At 45.1% G+C, this 26,838-nt stretch overlaps 1 long non-coding RNA gene across 1 annotated transcript in view; it reads left to right on the top strand.

Annotated features, from left to right (window-relative positions):
- LOC135327809 (uncharacterized) overlaps positions 1 to 23,678 on the top strand; it is a 33,197-nt gene extending 9,519 nt beyond the window's left edge. The window contains exons 2-3 of the long non-coding RNA XR_010388188.1: positions 22,501 to 22,663; positions 23,342 to 23,678. This is a non-coding gene — a long non-coding RNA (uncharacterized LOC135327809). The remainder of the gene's footprint in view (positions 1 to 22,500; positions 22,664 to 23,341) is intronic.
- The last annotated feature ends 3,160 nt before the right edge of the window (positions 23,679 to 26,838 follow it).

Raw genomic sequence — 26,838 nt, 5'->3', positions numbered from 1 at the left:
GCCCCTGAAAAAGCTCTGTTTGCAATCGGCAAAGGGACCAGAGATTACTCCCTGCCACTTGTGTTTTAGCTATCTGCTACAAAGCACCCAAAGGCTCCCTAGCCCCGAGGCTAATGCCTGCTGCCGCTGGCTTCAGCCCGAGTGCTCTGCAAAATCCCGACAGCCGAACACAACACCTTGTATTGGAAATCCTTCCTGGCCAGCTGATGATGGGCCAAAACCCAGAAGCAATCCTCAGACTCTGCTGCATATGGCGGGGAAATAGCCGTGGTGCATCGCTGCTGATGCTGCCCGCTGGCTCTGCTCCCCTGCGTACACAGAGGTGGGACAGGCAGCGCAAACCTCCAGGCATGCGTGCCAGCGGGATCCAACGAGGAAGCTTAAGGGCTGCCTTTTTGCTGCTGGAGAGGCTTTTATATCTAGAGCGTAGCTACTTGACAGCCCCGATTAGCTCTGCCTAACACCCCGGGGTATCTGCCTGTCCTACCAGTGCTTGCAGGCCTGGCTGCAACAGCAGTGAGCAGGCGGTACCCGGTGCTGCCGGCCCCCAACGGGGTGTCCCCCGCTTGCTCCCCGGCCTCGGGCTGTGAGCGACTGTGCCCCAGGGATTTCTGACTCTGCCTGTCCAACTCGTTCCTCGGAAGGTAAATAACCGAGCGCGAGGCCAGGGGAAGAGCCCCCGAGCAGGCACCGCTCATTCAGTGCATGGGTGGTCAGCTGGTGAGCAATTTGAGTGTTGCTTTTTCAGTGGTTTTTAAGTCACTTGATTGCCAGTGGGGCTGTGACTGAGGCGGGGGATGCTGGGAAACCTGGGGAGGAAGAGGAGGAAAGGAAGAAGTAAGATAGTAGGTGCTGCTGAAATTGCCACGTGCCTTGAAGGCAGCCTGACTTTGGTGTGCTTCTCCCAGTCACCGAGTGCCACGGCCTTGGGGAACCCGTGTCCTCTCTCACCCCGGCTCTTCAGCCTGCTCACATACGTGATGTGTGTTTGGTGACTGGGCTCCCTGGACGTGGGTTCTGGGGGTGTTCAGCTTGCTGTTCCTGCTCAGTGGTTGCTTGCTGGGGAACGGGCAAGGAGCAGCCCTGGAGCCAGTGGGATCCTGGGTCGCTGCCTCCGCAGCGGGCTAGAGGCAGATGGGCTCATTCGTTCTGGTGTAATGGATGCTCAGCTATGATATACAAAACACGGCACCAGTAGAGGAAACATGTGAGTGAGCCCAGCTCTAAGACACCCTGGAGTCTGGGGTTAGCTCAAGTGACTGAATTCAGAGGCCAGCTGAAGTCCCCAAGGCAGGCAAAGGAATTTGACCGGAGTCTCTTGTGTTCCCAAAAAAAGGTCTAATTCCTATTTCAGGGGCTCTTTTTCCTTTGCCACCAGCCAGGAAAGGCTGGAATAGTCCAGATACATGTGATATGTATTTGGTGACTTGGGTGAGCAAGGAACGAGGGCTCGCCTTGACCCTGTGGCCAAATCCAGAGAGTCATTTTCGTGCAAATCCATCACCGTGTGATGGTGCCGAACATTTGTCTTCAGCTCTTTGCTTCCAGTTGTTAAATAGCAGCAGCTCCAGCATGTCTTAGTTTTCATGCAGTGGCAACTGAGGGATTGATCTATTTTTATAGTTTATGCAAGTGCTTTTGTGGTTAAATATTGTATGACTATGGCTGGTGAATGAAAGCACTTTTAGTTGCGGATCGACCCCTTAGAGAAGTCCATTTGATAACGCAGTGGGAGAGAAAACAAAAGCTGAATGAATTACAAGACTTCATATATTCTGTTGTGGTATTGAAATGAACAGAAGCAACTGAACTTAATTGGAGTAACTGATAAAACCAAACAAAATTGAAAACCAAACAAAATACTAAAAATATTGAATTGTTCTGGAGTGCTTTAGTAATGAAATTAACAGTGGAATTAATTAAAATAGGTGAAAGGCAAGTCAGAAGATGAATATTCCACAACCTTTCTCTGTATTTTACTGAGTTTGCCTTGGAGACTTGCATAGTAGAGAGCTACAGTGAGTGAACTCTGCAGAATGTAAACAAACCCAGGTCATGTTTTATTCAGTTTAAGGGCAGGTAAGATTTGAATTACATGGGCTTGGATTCTGAATCTAAACCTGAGAGTAGCAGGTTCATGATTTAATAGTGCATCCTTATTTAATGATATTCCAGTGCTTGGAGTCCACAGGCAGTACTTTTTAATTGTGTTGCAGGGATAATTTAATTTAGATTATCCAAGTCATCTGTATCAAGGTAAGGTCAAATCTCAAGGTGAGGAAACCCTAATAGTTTGATCATTTTTTGGAAATATACAGATAGAGAAAACTCTGGTTTTGAAAGTGTAAGTCTTAGCAATTATTTCAAATCTGAGTGGTCAGAGTCTTAATAGCAAGAAAATGTTTGTTTAAATATATAAATGACTACCTATAGACATATAAAAAAGTTAAAATCACCTGATGGAGTTTGAGCACTGCCTGAGCCATGTTGATCCTCCAGGCTGGCATAGTTGAGACGTGAATTTTTGTATGTAATAGCATGGTGTAGCTAGAATTGCTCTTTTGATTCCTCCCCTAGTTGTATCTCTTTGCATTTCAGCTGATCAAAACAGGTCTCTACCATTCATCTAAAGCCATGCTTTGACTCATGCCTCTGAGTCTGAAACACTGCATACTAGCCCCTTTTCTACTGTATTTTTTCCCAGAAGGCAAGGATAATATTAATCTCTCAGTCCTGTTGTTTTGGAGACGGTGCTAGTTTCACTAGCTAAGTTTCCATCTGGGATATCCATGGCTTTTGTTGTTCTAACTTCTCACTGTCTTCCTTAAAACGCCTGTACGCAGCTTTCGGTGTGCAGCAGTGAACAGATGTGTTTCTTCTGGAGAGTCTGCGTTATGCTTAAGACGTATCTGCATGAGGGGATTTACTTTAAAGGGACCTGTTTTGTTGCAACAGCTTTACACGAAGTGGCAGGCAGTAGTTACATCTGAGCAAGCAGCCAGTTATCATTTCATAGCTTTTGTCTTGCACGTTCAAGGCTGCCTTCAGAGGATCCCTGATAGCGCCGAGTGTCTATCCCCCGTTCCTGTGGGCTGCCTAGGACGTGGGCACCTGGTGGGTGGTATCTGGAGAGCAGGTTTCTAAAGCTGCTGTGACCTCTTCCTGGCCTTCCTGTGCTTGATGATGACCTAATTTCCAAGTCTTGCCAGACTTCTGGAGGCCGGTGCCTCTCCGTTTGGCAGAACTGGTTGGGGGCATACCTAGGCAGCTGTGTGTTTGCTGTGTAAACGCAGTGCTGTGGCTTTTGCAGCAGCAGGAGCTAAAAGTAAATCTTCTTCTTCTTCAGACCCACCAAGCCTTGCATGTTGGGAGCGAGATCCTGCCGCGCGATTCCTTTAGGAGCTCTGTTGCTCCCACACGCTACGTCAGTGGCATCATCACCTCCCTGTCACTCTGGGACCTTGCGTGCTGGATGTGGCTCTGACGTGCAGTGTCTCATGCCCATGGCAGAGGAGGGGCTGCAGGACCCTGCTGCTGTCGGGTGGCTCCTTCCCAGCCACAGCCAGGTCTCTGACACGGGGGCTGGTGGGCGCATGATCTCCTCCCCTTTTCCAGGCTTTGCAAACTTTCTCTTCTTTCTTTCAAAAAAAACCCCCAACCTTTTTATCAGGTGTGCTGGAATTCAGACAGATGTACTCACAGTTGTCACTGCTGGCTGCAGGGAAGAAATTATAGTCTTATAAAAAAAGAAAAAAAAAAAGAGAGAAAAAGAATGAAAAGAATGCCTGCACGACTCTGGTAGTTTGGATTAAAACTCAGACAAAAGACTTTTGCTCTTTGTCTGAACTACTTACTTGAGTGACTTTGTGGACAGGGGAAGCAAAAGTTACCTAACACAATCCTGAAACGTCAGTTCTGACTGTTAAAAGATCCCGTTGCACTAAGGCTTGCAAATTGCACGTCATTTCCTAATTAAAAAATGATGAGCGTAATTGGGTCTTTCCCTGCTGCCTCAAAGCGTTGCACAGCCAGATGTGCTGCCATGATTTCACAACTGCCTGGGTGTAACCAGCCACATCTACCTCCCATTTCCCTCAATTTCTTTTTTGGAGCTAGGCTTGTCAAGGAAAGAGGTTAAGCATGCAACCACTTTCTATTGCTAGCAAGGGGGCATTGAATGGCTGACAGTAAAGAAATAAACCAGGAAAGCGCATTTTCTCTGTGCTAAACCGTAATTTTGAGTTGAAGTCCAAGCATAATCTACTATTACAATAAAGTAGAGAGTTGAAGAAACTGTGCTTTCTGGTTCTGGGTCTCTCTTGAGATACTTTATCTGTTTCATTTACTTTAGTGAAGCCTGGTTGTAATAGGAGCAGTTTTAAAGTGACTTTTTGGGTACCTCTGTCATGGAAAATCATAGAAGTGTATTTTCTGCTTTGGTGCAAAGTGTATTTTCTGCTTTGGTGCAACTCCCCCAACAGAAAAGAAATTTGGTAGTGTAGACAAGGTATACACTACTGCAGAAAAATGCTTATGAATTTTCTAGGTAGAGTTTAGGCATTTTTGTCTTAGGTACATAGCTGGCATTTTCAAGTAAAATAACGGTGACTATTTTGCAAGTTCTGGCTGTAACTTTTGGTCTCCTTCATGAATTAATCAGTTTTGCTTTATTTATCTTGTTGTGAATATCAAGCCTCTTGAGGAAGCATAAACATTGGCATGAGCCAGTAGATGGATGTCGGAGGTTTTTCGGTATCCAGCAGCAGGTGAAAGGGTTTGTGAGGCTTCCAACAGAGGCTGCTGCCTACCTGCCAGGATTGTCTGCAGCTCGAAGCATCATGTGCTGCCACAGCCATGCTTACACAAACTCGTCTTGTTCTTCAATGCTGTTGGCTTCTCTGTGGTCATATTCCTTTGCAGTTTATTTTCTTCCCAGTAAACAAGGAGCGAGTGTGCCAGCAAGGTCCGGTTTGTACAGTCCCTGCTGGTACTGAGAAACTGGCCAGTGGCTCTGCTGACCAGCCTGCAGCCCAGCAGGCAAAAGGAGCAGCTCTTCAAAGTTCCTCGAATGTCCCTTCCCAAGTGACTGACTCTTGTTCTGGTCAGCAAAGCCTGTCCTGGTCAGCAAAGCCTGTCCTCAGGAGGTCCTGAGCGTGTTTAGGAGTATCCTTGAGGAGCACGCAGTGTAGATGGGAGCCGCTCGGTCTTTGGGTGTCCTAACAGAGAGGGTGGTCCAACGCAGGCACGGTTTTGGCCTCCGTTCTCCATGAGGAAGCCTCTATGGCCTCGTGTCTAACTGTGCCTCCAGGCTTGGAGGACGGGCCCTGTTTGGCACCTGTGAGGCAGCCAGGGAAACCCAGTGCCCGCAGGGTGCACCCAAGAGAGGGTGCACTATACCTGAGGTACCTTACCTTCACTCACATCCCCCAAAGCCTTACCCAGGCAGTCTGTTCCAGAACTTCGCTATTCTCAATGGTAAAAAAGCCCACTTGCTCATGCCTGACCTAACGCTGCTGATTTAAACCTTTTGTTTTTTACTCTGTGTTTAGTTGCCAGGAAGGACAGTTAGACTTTTCTGCTTTGTGGCTACCCTTTATGTCTTTAAAAGGAATTATTATGGCTCTCCTCAGCCTTCTCTCCCTTTACCTGCACAGCCTAACTAATCCAGTCTTTCCTCCTAAGCCATATTTTCTAGGTTGCTGATCATACTTTTTGCTTTCCCCTGGGGTCTCTTCTGTTGGTCCACATCTGAAATACAGTGCCCAGGACTACACTTGATTTTCCTGCTGGGGTCTTAGCGGAGCCAAGAAGAGCTGAAGATTCCTTCGTACTTTTTACCTACATGTTCCTAGGTATTTACTTGTGATGTGATATTTTCTCATTTTGCGTTGTGTGCAATGCACACAGCGTTTGTGTGGCACTGCTGACTTGTGATTCATGGTAATGCCTCGATCCTTTTCTATTGACTTGCTGCTTACCCTCTCCTTCTCATCCTGTATTTTTCCATTGCCCTTTTGAATTGTGTCCAATTTATTTCTAGCTTGACTTTTTTTTTTCTTGCTTTGCTTTCTTCTCATCTAAAAATATAAGCTATATAGCCTGAAAATACACGGTTATACTTTATGTATGGAGAGAATAACACTTTGCATGTCACGCTTACCTTTCAACGGATCTAGATAACTGCCTGTCTTTAAGGCTGCATGAAATCACTGCTGGCTGTGTGGAATATTCCATCAGAGCGGTGCCAATTGCCTCTTGCAGCCTCTCAGAATAGCTGTATTATAATACTGGGTAATTAAGTTGCACTTCTGTTGCCCTTTTCACTAAGGGTACTGTAACCTTGCTTTAAACTGAAAATTTGCAGGGAAAGTCTATGCTTGTGTTGTGGTCCAACAGGAGCCCTGGCTAGGTGCTACGGTGCTACCGCGATGATTCAAGCAGCACAGAGTGAGTACTTGCGCTGATGCAGTGATTTGGGCTCCCTCACCCAGTTGTGAGTTGCTTGAGATGTAAACATGCGAGGCCAGAGAAATGCATGGAGTAGTGGGATATGCAGCATATACGCCAGCATACACCCCACGCGGAGGATGGCTTTGCGAAGCAGCTGTGGTGTTACTGCCAGCGCAGTGGGCTTGCTCCTAGTAACACAGTAAAACAGAGGCCAGCCCATGAATTTATAATGCAATTTGTAATGCCGTTTGTAATGCGATTTGCAATTAATATGTCTGGCACAGGCTGCCCTCGTTGCCCCTGTGTGCGCCCGGGAGGTGAGGGGCAGCGGAGGAGCTGCAGGGGTGGGTTTGGAGATGACACTGTGTTGGCTGGGACCTGACTGCTCGGGGAGGGCACTGAGGCAGCTCTTTCTGCAGGCTGAGTGTGGTTGTCTCTCCTTGCCTTGGGCTGGAAGGGTCTGTGGCAGGACAGCTACAAAAACCTGTAAAAACACAGGCACTTTATGGGGCAAGTAACAGGTTGTCCTTGGTGGCATCTGAGTCTTTGGTTTCCATAGGCGTTATTGGAGGGGGCCAAACCCCTGGGCTCTGCTTTGACATTGATGGGGTGAGATGGGCTGCGAGTCCAGCTCTGGAGAAACTTCACGTTTGTGTTAGAGGCCAGTGTGTTTAGATGGAGCCTTGGGGACGGGGCAAGACACGGTGGATGGAGAGGTGGCACCTCTGATCTCACTCTGATAACTCAGGGCGTGCAAACGTTGCATAGCTCCTGCCTCAGTTTCCTGAGCCATGTGCATTCCCTGGGGGTGTTGAGAAACTTCGCTGTTATGAAGATTAAAAATGCCACAAAACCAGTAAGGATTAGAACGATGTGTCTGTTCAGTAGAATGTGAGGTCTGGCAGAAGGCACAGAAATGGCAGTTTTAATTATAAATGAATTTATAATGCAATTTGCAGTTAATATGTCTGGCACAATATTTTTCCGTGGGAACTTCTAGGGTGCTGTGCTGAACAAATTGAGTGCAGCTTTCACTAAGTTGCCCTAAACAATTGCATCTGTAATTCAGCAAATTCCTGACCTTTGCTTGGTGAATAAATTTGGACTGTGAAATGAACATATACATGAAGATACTTTTTGCTTGACATTTAGGTCCTCTTAATGAGGGTGAGTAAAAGAACAAAATTCTAACAAACACTGGTTATTTCAATAACTGGAACAGTAATGTTTTAAATTTCGTTGTATATTTATCAGCTAATCATTCATGTGAAGCCTTCTAAAGAAATCCAGGGAGCCAGGCGCCAGATTAAAAATAGTAGATTGGCTTTTTGTAAGGAACACTGTCTGGAAATAATAGAAGAGGAGAACTTTATAACCAGCCCATAATCTCCCATTTCTGTGTTCCCCACTGAGTCACTGAATTCCAGATAAGAAGATCAATAAAGTCTAGCTCCTTGCCTCTGAGTTCAAATCCATTTCTGGTTGCAGTTGCCAATAATGGCTTTTCTTTTTTTCTTTTTTCTGATGGGCTCAGTCTTGACTGTACAACTGTTCAAATGGCAAAACTTAGGATCATGCATCATTTCAGAGGTTGTTCAATTGAGGTCAGGGACTTTTTGCAGATTGTTTTAGTAGCTATCGACCACTACAGAGGTACTTTGTGTTTGCTGATTGTATTCTTTTTTCTTTTTTCTTTCTTTTTTTTTTCTTTAGGGAAGGGGCAAAAGATATTTTACATTTTTTGACTTGTATGTTCAACCCCTCTGTTCCAAAAAAATGAAGTTGTAAGAACGTGGAGGCTTTCAGAGAAAGATGTTTTAACCTGATCGTCTCTCTAGAGCTGGTAGAATTCCAGCATGATATAATGATCCTTGTTGTTGAATCTACTTCCAGCTTAAACAGGGAATGCTGCTGGAAAAGTGCTGATATAGGTAATAAGAAGGAAAAGAACAAAATGAAAGAGAAAGCAACCTTACCTCTTCATCACACCAGTCGAAAAAAAATGAAGGAAGATTGCAAATGGAGAGAGAACTGCTTGAATATTATTCAAAGACAAGTTTAGTCAGTAAATAACTTTATTATCTGTAACTTTATTGTTTGTAAACAATCATGAACAGCTAATGTTTAAGAGGTTTTGTTAGGTACAAGTTCAACAAAGATAAAAAGTTGGGACTTCTGTACACCGTTACTTGTCCGGCCACAATGCGACTGGGAATCTTGCCTCAATTCCTCCTTGCAAACTGTGACACTTGCTTAACTGTTAGGAAGCTGCAAGATTTCATAAACATTTAAGTCCTCTAATTCTCTGAGGAAAGTAGCAGTGCAGCATAAGTCCAAAGTGCAGTTGTAAAGGACTAGTTGCAATGGATTTAGGCTGATTATTTCTCTTGCTCTGACTCTATCTTTTGCAAGTGCCTATGAGACTTTCCATTTGTTAGCCAAAACGTGGGAGTCCCAGGTGGCCACCCTCAAGACTCTTGCATTAACGGTGCCTCCACATCAGCCGCTGTGCCCGGCCTCTTGTCCTACTGGAGATTGCTGCCATCATTTAGTGCTGGCTGTTGGAGCGTGCTCAATACATCAGCCTCAGAGCACCAAATGCTTCTGACATGAGGCAAATTTTTATAATGGCTTAAGTCTTAATTTCCTGGCTCCTGCACTCAGAGGAACTGAGGGCTGGAAGCAGCAAAACCTTGGCCTGGAAAAGGCTCCAGGAAGTTTCTAGCTACAATGCTTCAGTTTTCTGCCTGTTATCTGTAGATGTGAGCTTTTCTGCTCCTCTATTCGTACCCCACCAGTCCTGTCACTACAGTCACAAACTAGTTTGGGACCATTTCCTTAATTTCTTTAGTTTTGAATTTTCTTGGCACTGTGGCACTGACTTTTACTCTAAACCTGTGCATTTGGTGCCTGAGCTGTGTCAGATCTTAATGACTTTGATAAAAGCCTCTCTGCAATAGCTGGGAAGGCTAGGGTATGTAGGGGCTGGATATAATAAAATAACCTTGCCCAGATTGGGTCTGGACAAGCCCGGCCAACGCTGTATCTGTGCAAGTGCTCCCAGTGTTGCTCCTGGCTGGAGAACTGCATGCGTGTTGGAGCTTGGAGGAAAAGGGGAAAAAAGTCTTGCCCTGCCTCTGCTGTTTCCCTGACCCAAGTGTCCATCCATGGCTTAGGTCCATCCCCGGTCTCTCCTGGGGCTTAGGTGATGTTAAACCATTAGGGGTGGTGGCATGTCCTAGTTACTTGGAGGGAAATGACTTCATCCAACTTCAGGCAATCTAAAAATCAGATGTAATCTAAGTGCATGTTGTAGACTGTGGGGCACACCTCCAGAAGCCATCCACCACCTCTAATAAATCTTCCTCACAAAGAGCCTTAGAGTATTAGACCCCTCACTTGTAAAGTGAGGAACTTTTCAGGGAAGGGTTGATGCTTTCTGGAGCAGAGGACCAGCGATATGCCTAAGTCAATAAGGATTTTTGGTGATGTGTGTGGGGTATGTATGAGGCCTCAGGGGGGCATTTTGGTGTAGGCAGCTTGTATTGGGAGTTCTTTACTTAGCCACAACCATAAGAGACAAATCTTGCTTGGCATGCAGAGTCTACAACTGTGAGAGCTGCAAAAATTGATGGTTAAGCTGTTTGTTGTTAGGGGCAGGCAAACAAAATGTCATATATGGTCATGTATGAAAGATTTCCTATAAGAGTAATGGTGAAGTTTTGTTTGCACACTTGGAGCCTTGTAATCCATTGGGTGGATGAAGGCCCTTCAGGCTGTTGCTTTATTTTGCAGCCTCCCCCATTCCTGAACTGCAAAGCTCTTCAGCTGTCGCTCTGGCTGCATGCAGCAATCGTCTTTCGATTGCTCAGTCAATAGGCAGCAAAAACATAGCTGTTCTGTGCTGGATACTAACAAGCACAGAGGCTGATCCTGCAAGCTCTCCTAATTGAATTTTGCCTACAACAACACAACAGTGAGTCGTCTGGCAGGATTAGACTTCTAAATTGTCCCTGTGTCTTTTTGTGTAACTTCCCAGGGAATGTCACATGGATATGAAAGCATGTATTATGAAGGGATGTCCTTTGCAAATGACTCTGCAATATTCTGCAATAGGCTTTCAGGTAAGGGGATATTAACTGAATAAATGAACTCTAAGCTTTATATGCTTTATGAAAAAGTCCGACTGGATTCAATAAGGATGAAGGTAGTTATGTTCCTTGGAAACTGAATGACACTATTTAAATTCTGCAGCAGTTTTGTCTTTCATATGTGTTTTCTAGATCATCCTAAACAAGAACTAGTTCTCAGCTAAAATCCAGAGAATAATGAACATTAGATGTAATGTGTTCCCACATCTGTGGGAACACTGCACTGAAGGCAGCCCGTAGCTTTCCTGCAGAACAGGATCAGAAGCTGGATGCCTCCATGGCTTGCAGGGATTTGCTCTACAAAAGCTCTGCTATTGGGGGTGTGAAGAGCAGGTTTGATCTGGGCAAAATTAATCAAGAGATTAAAGCTTTGGATTCTTTCCTTTTCAAATAGTTTAGTTCATTTCTTGTGAACTGTAGTGACTCTACTAGTGCCCAAACCCAAGCATCTGAAAGGGCTTCCAGAACATGGAACAAGGGCTCCCAGTCCTCTGCTGGGTTTTTGGTTTCCTTGGGGAAGAGAGTTGGTCTCTGTGTTGTGCCAGGCAGCGTCTATTTTGTTCTTGGCACAGAACAGTATGACAATGCAGACAGCAAGTTTCTGTCCATAGAGAATGTGACCTGCTTTTGATGAAGTTTTCAGGTCTCAAGGTTTGACTTCTAAAAAACATGTGTTTATCACTTATTCAACTAAATACTGTCTTTATCTGAAAAGTTCACCATGTGCCAGCTTCTATCAGAACCACCTACGCAAAAATTATTTGGTTTTCTTAATGTAGTAGACTTGGTTGAAACACCTGAGCATTCTCTTAAAAGTTGATACTCTGGCTTTTTTAAGACGGAAAACCCTACCTCTCTAATTTCAGAAAGTCGATCTGCTGCCCAGCAGCCCACAGTAGGCAATGTCATTTCCTTGCAATCTCTAGGTCACGCTGCCCAATTTATACAATTGGTATCACACTGGGCTTCTAAAAGCACCCAAATTTTTGGTTTGAAAATCCCCACAAATGTTGTTTTTTTGCATTAAATATTCTTCCTCACAGATGAGGAACTGATGAGGAAAAAGATTTTGTGTAAAGGTGTCAGTGTTTGGTGCTGCTTGTAATTCAACACATGGATGGCATAGCTCTTGCAAGGTGCGATACCACTTCTTAATCCAATCTGGCTTGAAATCTGTCTTAGCTTAAGTCAAATAAAGCTGAAATAAACTGTGTTTAATTAAAAGCGTCCAACACAAGTGCTTTGGTGTGTTGCCCCTGAGAGCTGTGTGGCCCAGAGCTTGGATCTGTCAGGGACCGACCAGCTTCCAGCTGGTGTAAGGTTTCTTTCACGTCCTTGATCTCCTCCCAGAAGTTCCTGCTCCCCCAGACCTGCCCATCTAATTGCATGCATCATTGCCCAGCACCTTTGTGTGGTCAAAATGAGCTGGGTTAGGAAGAGGAAAAAAAAAAAGGAACAATTTAGCTTTTTTAAAAAGCAATACAGATCACTTGACTAAACCAGCTTAGGGGACTGATTGCATGAGCTGTCATGCTGGTGGATTGGAGGGAGCAGCTATCTTCTGAGAGGGATAAAAGACTGGCCCTGCACCAGGGCCAACTTGCTGAGTGCCTTCGCCATGTGTGGAGCGGGGCCGAGGAGCTGGTGAGATGCTGTCTCCCAGGCCTGGCTGTGCTGGTGCAAGGGGTGACTGATCCTGCTCCGCTGACCATTTCCACCTTGCCAGACCTTCTGCCGGAGCGGTTTGGGGCTGTAGGCAGATAAGCGCAGCCAAATGTGAAGCCTGGGACCAGCTGGGCTGGTTGAAGCCTTCACTGCCTTGGGTGCACGTCACTGCCGGAGCCTGCCAAGTCCCCAGATCGGACACAACCAGATTGTTGTTGTCCAAAGCATATTTTGACCTTTCTTCAGAGTGCTCTGCTAGTGGAGGAATTGGAGGAAGGTAATCTGGTGTGCCTCTGGGAACAGTAATCTCTTCTGTCAGTGCCATCAGAGCCAGGAGAGGACAATTTCAATTGCTTTAAAAGACAGTTGAGCCTCTGCCTGTTGTAAACTTCAGTGTTTCTCTCCCTTTTTACATATCTGTCATTTTCGAATCTTTCCTTTCCCTCCACACCATCTTTCATTCCTGTGTCTTTCCTCAAGCAAAATTTCTCTTTTGTTTATAGACAATACTGCTCTTCTAGGGTGTGGAAGAAAACCAGCGCAAATCACTATGAGAACATTGTTCTCCAAGTCAGATTAGTTTTCCCAGCAAAGGGAAGTCTCAAGCTTATTCTGTTGTGATTACCAGAATCTTTATTCTACTTAAGACTTTCACAGCATAGATAAATCTGAACATCTTTCTTAATGAGATCCTCCATGTGAATACCTATTCTGAAACAGCTTTCTGTTACCTTTGAGTGTGTCTCCAAAGGTGGGAATCCAGTTGCTGTTTTGCCATTTGGGGGGGGATGAATCCGTCTTTCCTACATGAAAACAATGTTTCCTTCATGCACCCCCCTTCCTTTTCAGAGAGCTCCCTGCCATTATTTTGAATAAATGTAGAAGTGCCTTATATCCATGTGCATCTGTCCTGGAGAGTTGCAGCAATCTTTGTGTTGAATTCCCAAGAAGAATGGAAACTGGGGACAACCAGGAATGTTTCTTGCAATAATATTAGACAGCAGAATGGCAGCAGATCCACTGGGGGAGAGCGAGGCTGGGTTTTTCTCCTCATGAAAGAAAGAATTGCTGCAGGGTTATCAGAGCAGAGGAGTCATGTCATTACTGCTTTATCTAGGAGTGAGATTTAAAAACAGGATTTGGGTAATAAATATAGGCTTCATGCTAGTTATTAAAGCAAACACAGAGCAGCAAAGATAAGCCTGCTGCATTTATTCACGGATAAGAAGGTAATATAGGAGGAACACAAATGTTTCGTCAGAAGAAATTTGTTCCTCCTGAGAGTGCTGTTTAACTATGATTGCCTGAAGGGAGCTGGGCCCCATTTGTGACTTAAACATGGAAGAAAGAGAGTTTGTGACCTCTTTTGGGCCACAGTCAAGGGGTCAGACTCTCTGTCAAGTTACTACTAGGTAATAAGTTGCCAATCATCATCCACTGGTACCTGTCCATATATATGCTTTTAACCATAGCAAATGTGACCTAATTCAACTTAGTTTAGATGGACACTTGAAGTCTGTTTACCTCCCATTTCCCACAGTCTGGGAGTGCACACACAGACCACCCCTGGGGCATGGAGGTGGTTTGCTAAGCCTTGGTGATTGAACCATGGCCCTAATGCCTAAGTTTAAGATGAGAAATGACAGGCCAGTGTAGCAAATGAAGGGTGCAATGCAAGAGTGATACTATTTAATTAACAGCAGTCCCCACTGCTGCTGTACGCCAGCTGCTGGGGTCCTGCCAGGGCAGGTCCTAGGCCCTGGGGCCCAGGAGGGTTTCAAGGAAAGAAAAACGTAGGGTCCTAAAAGCATTCCTGGGAACTCTGTCCATGTCTAAGAGGTGGTGTGTGAGAAACAGCAGGCAAAGAGGAGCTCAAAAAAGAGAGGTCAAATAATTTATGTGTTTGATATAAGGTGTTGAAAAAAAAGGATCCATCAGAGAGATGGCAGATGGAGAACGAGGCTGCCATTAGTAAGGTGTTCAGAAAAATTTTGAAGTGGATGAGAGCAAGGTGGTGTTACTGAAGTCAGCAGTCACCAAGTGATGGTGAAACTGTTGCTCCCCCTAGCAGTTTCCTTCTGGTGTTACCTGTGAGCACAATGACTTGGGTGATGGTAACATTTAGACTAGATGAAGGAAAGGCATTTTAGCTAGGAAGGGAGGAATAAATCACCCAGGAAGGTTATACACAATCATTCCACCAGTGTTTTCAAGGACAAGCTATATGAACATCTGCCAGGGTCAGGCTAGGATCCTTACTTCTCTGTCTTAGGGGCAGGATCAGCTAGGAGATTTTTTTAAGGGCCTTTTGGTGACTGATTCAGGCTAAGGCAATAGAGTAAGCTGTACCAAATATTTTCTTTCCCTCTGTAATTGCAAAATTAAACTGTTAATCATAGAAGATATAGAAAGAGACCCAAGAAGACAGGCAACCTCAAACAAAGGAACCGGGGACCCTTTTATTGCCCTGAGCTCATTTGTGTTACTTAGGATGCTGTGAAGGAGTAACAGAAGGGATACTGGTCCCCGACCACAGGATATGGCTAGGTTAAGGAAGAGGCTCTGAGCTGGGATTTAGGGAATCTTTCTCACTATTGATCTGGATGAACACATACATCTGTCTTGGTAAGGACTGTGCTCTCGGCTGTTGCCCTGGCTCCCCAGGACGCAGGGGTGACCACATGGAGGGCCTTTAGGCTTTGTTCACTTCTGCGGAGCTGCAGCCCTGGTGGCCTGACTGGACATGACTGCTGAGGGACCCTCCACAGTGGGCTGTGTTGCAGAACACCATGATGAATGAATCCAGGTTGCCCCCAACAGGCGCCTAGCACGTGTTTTCACTTGGGGGTTTAAATCCCAAAGAATAATCGGATTCAGGTGCTCAAATCCTGGCTCCTTCTATGGTCCTGATGCCTAGGCCAGGCAATGGGTCTAATTTGAGTGTTGTAACTCCTGTCAGCTAGGAAGGGCTGATTTCAAACCCAGGGTAGCTCCCAGAGGCTGACGCGTGAGGCAAATTGTTGTATCTTTCATATGAGACAGAAATTATAAAAGATTAGAGAATCAGCTGGTAGATATTAGTGAAAGATGGAAATATATAATGTGTTAGATATAATTTATATGGCATTTCCTGCATATTGTTTTCTTTGTGAGGGTACCTAGGAGCTTTGTCATAAGCTAGAGCATCATTGTGGTAGCTGCTGCTTAAGCAAAGAATAAAAAGAAGTCCTTGCAATAAAAGCATCTATCTCTTGTCCCATAAAGATAAGTGTGCTTTGTAAAGACATGGAGGGCATGAGACATACTCTTGTGAGTCTTAGCTATTTTGAATGGATGCTGAAATAAGCAGTGCCTGACAGGCAGGACAGAAACAGCAAGCTGTTAGTCTTTATTTGATTTAGTATGTTTAAAGGCAGCATGAAAGAGAACTACTTCTCTTTAGAACTGGAAAATGTTGTGTTGGCAAGTAAAGCTATGAGACCCTGTCCTGGACTGGAACTTCCCACCATCGTCAGGAGCAGCTCAGACGTAGACTGTTGTCTTGTCTCATTGGGACATAGTTTCCTATCTGGTCCCAACCCTTCTTAGGGTACCTCTGGTAGAGTGGAGATCAGTAAGTTAGGAAGACCATGACAACATCAGTGAGAAGGTTTATGCGAAGGATATAATCTCAGTCCCATTCGCTTTCCATGCAGCGTCCACAGTTTCAGCAAAGACACAAAGTATTGAGGGATGTCCAACCTTCAGGTTTTGATGGAATCAGATTAGCTGGGAGGACATCTAGAAATAATGCATAGGATATCTGGGATGGATGTTCACTAAATGCCTCCTTCAAAGGTGGAGGGGCAGGGGTAAAGGGAAAGAAGTGTCTTGCTGGCATCACCATGTGCTGCATGCTCTGCTTCAGAGCCTACCTAGAGACTTCTCTGCAGATTTGTCGAAGCTAAGAATAATGCCTGGGCTCCTCCAAGCGTTTCTCCTGTCTCATGTCCATTTCTGTCTCCCTCTGCTATGTCTTTTAATGAACTGAATTGTATAGGAGGTGAGGGAGATGGCCAAAGACAATTTCTGAAACCAAAGGATGGAGGCTACTGCACAGCAGCCACTGTGTCCTCTAGCAAAAAGTGGTCAGGGGACCAGAGGCACAAACCTGGCCACAGATCTTGGGGGAATATGATAGGGTGCTGCAGCAGTTGCTTTCCCTCATGTCCTCTTAAGGGGAGGGAGGGACATGAGCCAAAAAACCTATATTCTCCTGAACTCTGAAGGTATGAGGATTTTGACCCCCTTGGTACCCATGCCTAGAAGTTTATATAATTAGTGCCATGTTCTTCTCTTACCTTCATCTGATCATATTGTTACCACCAGCTGATGTTCGAGATCAGACTGTAAATAAGATGAAGCACTAGCTGTACTTCAGCAGGATTTATTTTCATGGGCAGATCAATTTTAATGAAAGTTGGTGCATTGCAGCGATAACCCATTGCTGGTTATTGCTTGCCTTTCCTGTGTTTCAACATGTTGCTGCCTTGGGATAAGGCTGTTTAATTGGTCTCCAGTTGCTCTCCAATGTTTCTGTAACATTCAGCAATGCTTATTAAAAATATTTCTTACCACTAAAGGACTGGCAGCTGTAGCAGATTAGGGAACTGGGCTGGTATGAGAAGAGCAGAGAAAGATGGAGAGGAGGTATGTTTGGCATCTATGGTTTCTTGCAGGTGTTTTTTGCTAATGAAGACAGAAACCTGATTTCTCTCTTCTCTTTAGTACTGGCCTTCAAGCAGAAATGGAGGATTTATAGATCTTACCCATTTGTGATTTGACCTTGTGCCCAGTGTAGTTAACTTCTTAATCAGTGAATTTACTATAATGACTCCTTTGAATCACTGGAATCATATTTAAAAAGCAACTTGATTTTCTTCATTGTCCCTTGCCTGTTGTCACCTTCGCTTACTGCTTGTCTTGGACTTGTGCCTGACAGTCTTGCTTGTTTGACACAAGCCAGAGCCCCAGCTCTGTCCCAGCGGTACTCTGTTGGGAAGGAATAACTAATAGGTAGTAAGAAGTGGCTTAGGAGAGGAGGTAAGAGACAGCTCCTTAAACTACCTTGCAGTGACAGTGTGAGCGCTCATCCCCACTCTGCCCCAGCGTGAAGTCCGGGGTGTATTTAAAGCAGGCCGGTATGGTCCAGCTTCTTTGCAGTCACCCTGGCTGGGCAGAGAGGGAGATTTACCCCTTGCTTGACCCACCAGTTGGAGCTGCTTTTTGGATGTGCCCGCCTCTTTCACCTGCCTACGAAAGCAGCCAAGGGCATTGAGGCTCCTAATGTCGGTACAGCAGGTCGGTACCTAGAGTCAGGTGGGTGAATTCAGACCCATAAAGCACAGCAGAAATGGGAAGAGGTAAGTCCTGCGTGATTGACACCACAGAAGGGTTTTCAGATGAAGAGACGCTGGCTCTGTCGGATTTGGAAAGAAGCTGAACAAAACAGGCTGTGGAATGGAATGGTGTAAAAATGCGAAACGGTGTATGTAAAAGGTCATTCTGTGTCCTTTGCTTTTTCTCCTGTTCCAAGAACAGGGGAAATTCAGTGGAAATGGAAGTTAACATATCTAATAGGCATGGAAGAAGCCAACTCTATTTGCTGTCTGTCTGTAGGACTTCGCTGAGGCCAGGAGCTTAGCTTAGCTCCAAAAAGCAGACTCTCACATGGATAATAAATCCACCGTTCCAGGGCAGACAAAGATATTATAAGGTTTGTGTGCATCTTATTCACAGGAAAAGCCAAGGAGGCTGGACTGCCTCTGCAGTGGGTCAGCCTGGGCTGGCATTTTTCAGACTGCCTCTGAGCCCACGCTGCTCTGGGAGCTGCACCAGGGGTCTCACTCGGGGGCCAGACACCACACTAGATGGGCAGAGACACATGCAGACTCACTGCGTTTGCTTCGCTGCAGGGTCAGGTTAATACATTTGGCTGTGTCACCTGGATAAGTGACAGTCCAATACACAGGGGTTTTTTTCCCCTCCTTCTTCTTTTCTTCCTTTTCAGTCCCTGCGGGCATTCAGAGGTCTTGAAGCCATGAAGAGCTTTCAGTCAACATATGTGTTATGTTCGACACAATGGAAACTGTGCAGGAAGGAAACCTCGCTGGAGCCTGCCCCTTGATCAGACTGGTCATGGTGTCCCCTCCAGCTGACCTCCAAGGAGGGGACTTCGAGACACAGAAAAGGGCTAAATGGCAGCTTTATCATAATTCAGTCAAAAATCAACACAAATTTTTTAGAAAGTCAAGCTTTCTTAGTTCTGGAGCTCCTTTCTTTTCTCTTATTCTCCCTCCTCATATTTAATCTGTTTCTATTGGAAAAGAGAAGAAGATAAAACCCAAATTTTTTTTAAAGGAAAAATATTTCCTTTTTAAAGTAAAGAAAAAACCAAATGTTTCCACTAACTACTCTGAATGATGTGATTTAGCCACCTCCAGAAAACTTTTAGCATTTTTTCAAACTGTCATAATTTTTTTTAGTTGAACCAGGAAAGAGTGATTTTAGTTTCATCATGGGATGAACTATTGGTGTGGTTACCAGAACTTTCTCGCTTTGATAGAAGCAATTGGCATGTTACTTGCTGCCCTGGGAAGCCTCAAAGGCCACAAAAGGCCACAGTCGGATGGGATGTCAAACTGCACAGCACTTGTTAAGCTCCTATGACTGGCAGCGTCTGTGCCTTTGCAATGACATCTCTAAATCCATCCAGGATGCAGAAGTACTCTAAAATTGTAGCCTTTGTGTGTGTGTGCCATATGTTTTATTTATAAAGCTTTTAGAGATAGCAGCTTGTTCTCTAATTTATTTTAGGTTGGTGAGGAGGAGGAAATCTCATTGGCAAGATCAGGAATTTGTAATCTGAATGCAAGAGGAATGTAAAAAATAGAACAATTTTTAAAAATTCAAGGTTCAGGGGCATGTTTTCACAGATAATAATGCTTCCAAAATGATAATGGATTGCGTGTCATCCATTTGTAAAACTGTAGAAGCGGCTATGATAAATAAAATGATACGTCAAATTCTAAACTACATAGGGCCTGCATGTGTCACTCAACAAATACAATTAAACAAGAATATTTGCTTGCCTGCTGACTGAAAAGTTGTAATATCAGTGTCAGGTTTGGCTTTCATCTGCACTAGGGACAGTAGCTCTGGGCTCTCATTGAAGGACCTGCCCGTATTTGATGGGGAGCTGCGAAGCTGAAGATGAGTGGATGATTGCCAAGCTCTTTGACGAGCCAAAGCTGTGCTACTCTGATTCAGTGTTTAAAACCTCCCTTACTCCCACTGATGTATTTGTACGGCGCTGGCCATGACTGACGCTGCTGGGTGCACTCCTCAGATGCAGAAAATGAGCAAGTGCATAGGGGCAGTTGAGGATTGCACTGTCTGAAAGTACTTTACCAAAGACAAGAAAAATTCCCATAAAGGTATTTGAAAATGGCCTTTGGCGTCCTAGCTGCTCTAATCAGGGCTGAGGGAGAATGCTGCCTTTGCTTTGCTTTGACCAGGTATTTGTTGCTTCTAACTCTTCTTATGCAGATTCTTAGTGCTTTCTGTCCTGTGTTTGTCTCTAACTCAGGTTTATGTAATACAAAGACTTTCAGCTGCAGGAAGGTCCAGCAAGAAATACATAGTAACTCTATGGCCAAAATACTGCTTTTATGGTTTGAGGACTTAGAAATGAACTCTTCTGATCCAGAAGCATTGTTCTCCATTCTTTCAACTAATGGAAGTTCCTACTAACCATCAGCTATTTAGTACTTACTGCTTAGTGTCATGTTGGCCTAGCACAGGTTGTTAGCACTCATATACATTACTAGTAAGATTATTTAAGTATAAAGAAATCTAATACATTGGCTCTAATGATAAGATTTGGTGCTATTCTGCAAGACACATGAACAGATGACACAACTGCTTAACGTAACTTGATGCTGAGTAACATGCTCAGAAGCCAGGTTGATTGTGGACAGGACAGTCATTTAATGTTATTTTTCTCTTGCATGTTCTTTCTAGACTGGACGTTCCCTGGAGCACTGGTTTCTTGTGTCAGAGAGTGCTCACAGTGTGCTTATAGACTCAACTAGGACACAAAACACAATGTGTGAGAGTGTATCTCTGTTTTTGCCAGAGCTAATGAACTGCCAGCAGAGGTTAGGCTGATAAGTATCAGTGATAGTAAATGCAGTGATAGTAAACTCAGTGCTTTGGCACCTCATCTCAAAGACGTTTTCCATCACTGAGATTTATTCTTGACAGAAAAGCATCACTTGGGCAGCTGAACCTGTTTACTTCAGCATCTTGCCTAGGTGTTAGAGGGAAAGATATGAAACTGGCCATGAGCACTGGGCCAGTGCAGATCCTTCAGTCCTTTTGCCTTCCAGATCATGCTATTGTACCTGCAAACAACGTGCTGCCAGCAGCAGCATCTTGCAGAAAGCATCCCAATGCCCAGGCAGGATGGGCCAGCTGCTTTGGCACTGTCCCCACAGCAGATCCGCTCAGTGAGCTGCATACTAATGGCTCTGGGGCTTTGGATGGCCTGCCAGAAGGGCTGGCAATTTTGTTCACAGCACCTATCAACCCAAGAACTGGCTTTAAATGTACAAGTGTAAACATCTGAAATGTAGACAGAGCCATTAGCTTTAAAGGTCAACAATGAAGCCTTCCGTATACACAGTACAGAGGCTATCTGTGTTAGAAAGTTCTTGTAAAAGTAGAAAGTGAGAAAAACGTAAGCATTAGCACAGGAGCAAATGGATTTGCTGGACTGCGTTCAGTAAAACTGAGACTTGCCTCTGATCACTGCCAAGCTATCCAGTGGCATGGGGTCATGAACTGCAGTGCCTTACGGCTGTTGGACCACTCTTCATCTGCTGGCCCAGCGTGTCCTTCCTCCCTCCTTGTGCACAGCACATTGGGGTGCTTGCCCGAGCCCCCATGGGCTGCAAGCTGCCCAAGGACTGTGCGGTTTGCTGTGCAGTAGTTTGGGGCATGGGTCTATGTCTATCGCTTGACTCAGCAATGGAAATTGCTCTTGGTTAGAGGATGCTCCTTCTGGTCTTATGGGGATTGCTGAGCCTGGATGCAGCTGTGATTTGGCTGAGGGCACTGAAGCATCCGGGGCCTCCTGGGTGAACTTAGGGGAAAACAGGGATAAGCTCTTCAGTCTGTTCCTGGCTGCCCAGACACCCACTGTGCTAACTGTAGCCGTATCTCTCCTTTCTGTGTATGGCCAGGTGTTGGGCTGTTCCACACAGGATTTTAGGCTGGCTTCCTAAGGAAATGAAGCTTTACAGTCACAGTCTGTGTGAGGGCATATTCCTCCTACCTGGGGAGAAGCATCCCTCCCTGAATGCAAAAGCCAATTTCAGCCAAGTTTGGGGCAGAGGGGCAAGAAACTCAAAGATAAGATGTCCTGGCAAGTAGGTAGGGGAGAATTGCTCTGAGATGCCCCAGTGAGGAAAGGACCACAGTGGGAGCTCAGCCCTGTTAGATACCAAAGAACCCACACAAGAGGGAGCTGTTACGAATTTCCCAACCTTGCAGAAAGCTTCAGTTTGAACTCGCATGTTGAGGCATGAGAGAGTCCAGTGGCAGCATGCACCTCCAGAAGAAACCGAGCTCCACAGATTTTGGTGCTTGCTTTGCTTTCCCCCCCCTGCTTGAGATAAGTCAGATACCTTGTGCCCTGAACAGCCTTCTTCCACCTGGAGAACCAATGCATCGCCAGTGCCCAAGGGTGGGAGCTGTAGTCCAGGAGTTGCAAGGGGAATGCAGGACGTGTGCGCTGAGTTCTGGCTGAGCTCAGTCTGCTTGTGTTGGGGGCGTGTGGAGGCAGGATCTGGCCCTGCCTTGCAGGGGTGGTGGGGCTGGAGCTCTGCACACAGGCAGCAGCAGGATGGGGACGGTAAAGGGTGTACACCATGGCACACCGTTGTAGGCATCTTGCCTACATGCCAGAGGTCTTCTGCAGCAGCCTAGATCCTCCTGCTTTTGAGTGAGTTCAGGCTGGATTGCCATGTACATTTTTTTTCTTTCCAGAAAAGCTAGTCTGAGAGATTCCTGTCACTTGTTCTTCCCTGTTTGCTGCACTTACCATTTGTGGGGCTGTGCCATCAGCTCAAATGAGCCAGGACAAATGTCTCTTTCTTGGCCAATCTTAGCTTTTCCCATTTGTAAAACCCAGATCACTTTCATGACCCTGGCTCCAGCATTGCCCTACAAAAAGTTGCATCTGCACAACCTGGGGGAATGTCAAAGTGAAGACATGAGAAGCCAGGGATGGAGAGGAGACGGGCGCCAGTGTACCATGTGCCATCCTTCAGCCTGTGGCTCTGAGAAGATGACTGGTGAGTCTGGGCATTGCAGGTGACGCAGCAGAGCATGCTGGGAGTGCAATCTCGCTGTCAAACTAGCCAGAGCATGCAGTATAGAGCCTATACCAGCTTCAGGCTTTTATGCTGGCTTTAGGAAAGACTACACCTGATCTAAACTTAGCCTCATTTGGGCAAGTGGTACCCAACTTCAGCCTAACAACTGCAGGTAAAAAGTTAATCATCAAGATTTTTGAGGGAGTTAAAACTGGCAAAGTGACCTTATGCCAAACCCATGCTTTGTGATCCTGGGACTCCTGTGTTCATCCTAGGAGCCCCAAAGCCACATTTACTGAATTGGCAGAGCAGGGATTTCATCATTTTTACTAAAAAGGATTTAAGTTCCTAAATCACACTGACATTTTCAAAATGTTAGTTCTTGTTACTGTATGATTTCGATAAGCTTAGTCAATCACTGAAAAACTGAACTGTTCATGAAAAAAGCATGTCTGAGGTGAAAGAAGCCCTTTTCTGCTGCAAGAGAGGCTGGGGGGAGGAGGAAAGGAAGGTCATAAAATATTGACAAGCTCTGTTTTTAATGCCGAGACAGTTTCCTCTACTCAGCTCCATAAACTGCCTTTTGAAAGTCTTAGAGCTTATCGGGAATAGCCACGCTTTTTCTGACAGATGTGTTTCTTCTCTTGTTGTTGTCAGTGATCTTCAGAAGTGGAAGCCATGAAATGCCAGATTTGGGGCCCAGAGAACGGGGCTCTCCACCAGAGCGAAGGGATGGGGACAACCGCTGGAGGGCTTTGGCATGGAGAGCAGATAGCCCCCCCCGGCAGCACGCTCACCCCATGAACCGCTTCTGCGCACACCCTGTGGGGCAGCGAAAGCTGGGTGTCGGGGCCGAGTAAAGGTTTCGACCGGTTCCTTCACCTAGCACGTCTGTGTTGGCGTGGCAAATGCTCGTGTTTCTGTTTTGTTATGCAGGGGCAGATCACCTTGGGTGTAAATCCACTGGCATAGACAGAGCTGCACCGTGGGTGATTTTGGCCTGAAGTCTTTCAAAGAGAAGTATTTTGGTAAATGTTTGTGTTAATTAGTATAAAAATACCTTTGCACCAAGGCATCAGGTGGATCTATGAATAAGCGCAAGTAATTACTGCATGCAAAGAGGAAAATAAGAACAAAGCTTAGGGGCAAAATAGTCACTGTGCCTTTCAACTGTCATAAATATTTCTCTTCTCGCTGGGATGAAGGAAGGTCTGGAGCTGTTTTTATTCATCCCCATGTGGTTTTCTATGGGTACCTCCTACAGCTGGTATGTCAGAAAACACAGCACTTATATATTTTTTTTGTTTAGTGAAGATCAAACAAAATCATATCTGAAACAGTGTTTGAAGATGAAGATTTTTCAAAATTAAAGAGCTGGATTAGATGTGAGTCTTCATGTCACGTCATCTCTGAACGTTTTCATGTCAGCAGAAAAAACAAAGAGCAAGGCTTTCTGACCTTGGGAAGAAATGCCCGAGGGAAAGACTCCTTCATGCAATTTTTAATACTCTTCCTAGTGACTTTTTTTCCAAATGCTATAGCACAATGCAGGTTTGAACTAATGAATGTCACGCTCATATGGGGCAGTTCCAAAAATGAAAGACCTTGAGTGACTGAATGCTATTATTGCACTGTGTGATGATGTTATCAACATCACCTACATTTCTGACTTTCAAGTGTCTTGGTTTCTTATAGTTCACCTGTCTGCTGGATGAGAAAGGCACTCTAGATTTAGTTTTAAAGCTATCACATAAAACTTTATTCAAAAAAGCCATGTAAAAGTGCATAAAAGGGAACATTATGTGCTGCTTTTCTTTTTTCTTTTTTTGATTATCATTTTCATTTGTGCCATCTACTTCATTTAAAGTTGTATTTGCTAAAGGGTATTTCCAGCAGGAATCTTCCTCCCTAATACTGGGAGAAGAAGGGATCACCTGCAAATCCCTTCGGAAGGTCTCTTTTGGAAGACATGGATGAGACTGTGGTTGTGGTAAAACCTAGGATGCATTTTGTACCTTCAGCAAGGCATCTCAGTCATACTGCCACTTCTCTTCTAAGGGCAGAAGACTGCTTCCTCCTTTCCCAGCAAAAGATCTGCTCAGCATTTGAAAACAAGCTACCCTGAGTTTGGGACTGAAGTACTCTTATCCGATGTCCTCAGATGAGAAGAATGGGTTAAATGATGTTGCAAATAGGACCTAGAAACTGCTTAGAGGCTACTTGTATTAGTGAATTTAATGTTTTCCAGGGCTGGTCTTTGGCACTAGGACCAACTAGTACACCGCAACCAGCTGTGTTGGTTCAACTCCCCTCCCCTAATTCAGTCTGCCCAGAAGGAATGGTCCTGATCTGTGCTAACTCCCAAAACACGTGTCCTAGCGCTGCCTGCCCAGGACACCCAGGAGACTGCTAGCTTGTATGTGCTTCCCCCATCTGCAACTAGCATTTGGCAAGTGGAGATGATTGAATTCCAACAATATTTCCTAGCACTGTTTAATTTATTAGTATGGCCATAGCCAGAGAACTCAGGGCTGGGAATGCCACCCACATAGCCGTAGCTTCTACAAGCTTTCAAATGGTTGGTACAGAGAGTGTTTTAACTACTTTGGGGAGACTGCAGACACTAGTTCCTGCATCAAATAGGTTTTGAGGGTGCTCCTCTCATGAGACGTTCAACTCAGGCACAATGCTTTTATATAATAAGCAGGCAGTGGTACACACTGATGCTTCTTCTGTCATTGTCTGTCAAATACCTACAAGGAAGTGGAGATCTACTTGTCATCAAGGTAGGCGTTGGGGACAGAATTTGGGTCCTTACTGAAGTCAGTGATAAAATTTCACTTGATTTCAATGAAGTCAGTTTTAGCCCTCTCTCTTTTGGGAAGTGATATGAGGATGTAGGGTTCAGCTTTCAAATTTAGCAGGTTCATTGTAAATGGCAGCAGACTGGGACTACAGAGATCCACTCCTGATTCTGCCACTAGCTTTCTGGGGTACTGGAGTAAGTTACAGAACGTATGTCTGCCTCAGTTTTCCCATCAAAAACATCTCTCAGGATTGAGATTCAGCCATAATTGCTAATTCCCAGATTTCAACATCCTTAACTTGTGCTAACTTTTTGCCTCTGTTCCTCTTTTTCTTTCATGGCTATTGCATGGGTTATGTCTCTTTTTCAGCCTTACATATTCCTCTGACTGTCTTTGTCTTGAAGTTGTGCAAAACTTCTCTGTACTGAAATTTGTTTCTCTCCTCCATATCCCTTTCCCTGCTGCTTCTCAGGTTAGCAAGGTTGTTCATGATTTTCAGTCAGGACTTAAAAAGCTAGAAGAATACATGTCCTGCCTGAAAGCTGCTGAAATGAATGGAGGGTTTTATAGAACTGAATCTTAAACATGACATTCTGTGGTTGAGAGTGATCTTAGTTCAGCAGCACAGAGGCATATTCCGATAGGAGGAAGGTGAGTAGCTCATCTGGGTAGCAATTTTGGGGAGCTGCCGTGTGACCCCCTAAATGCTTGTGTTAGCAGAGGTGTTAGCTTGCAGAGTGCCTCAAAATATGTGTCCTCTAATGCAGCTGCTTTTGTGGCATGGTTTTAGAGCTCTTCAGTTTGACTTTGCATCAACTGTTTAATCTTGATGTGCAGAATTTACAAAACCACAAATTTGCACTACAGAATAATAAGATCTGAGGCGCTTTCTGTATTTGACATGTATGTGACAAGGGACAGTAACACTAGCAAAACAACATATTTTCCTAGTCATGAATTCCCTTCTAGCTTTAAGAGAAGAGATGCTTAATCTATTTTAGCAAGTGAAAGCAGGCAGCCCATCAGCTATATTTGTGTGGCCCGTGTTGTGCTGGATTGTCTGCGACCCTTCCATGTCATGACTGTTTCATTTGTGGTGTTTTCTGGTATAACCCAACTAGCAACCAGAGAAGGTTGTAGGATATGCATGGGCTTTTTGTCGTTGGAAGATTATTCCAAGGAGAGAGCGGCTTAGTGGAAAACTGCGCCCAGAGCCTTGTGGCCAAACCCTTCTCAGAAGTGCCCGAGCCTTGCCTGTGATCTGAAACCTGCAGCCTCCTCACAGAGGTCTACTGCTATGGAGACAGCAGCTGCCGTGGCAAAAGCAAGCCAAGCACTTGCTGGCTG

This window comes from Dromaius novaehollandiae, chromosome 3, assembly GCF_036370855.1.
Source record: "Dromaius novaehollandiae isolate bDroNov1 chromosome 3, bDroNov1.hap1, whole genome shotgun sequence".
Taxonomy (NCBI): domain Eukaryota; kingdom Metazoa; phylum Chordata; class Aves; order Casuariiformes; family Dromaiidae; genus Dromaius; species Dromaius novaehollandiae.
This window is presented reverse-complemented; position numbering and strand designations above follow the sequence as displayed.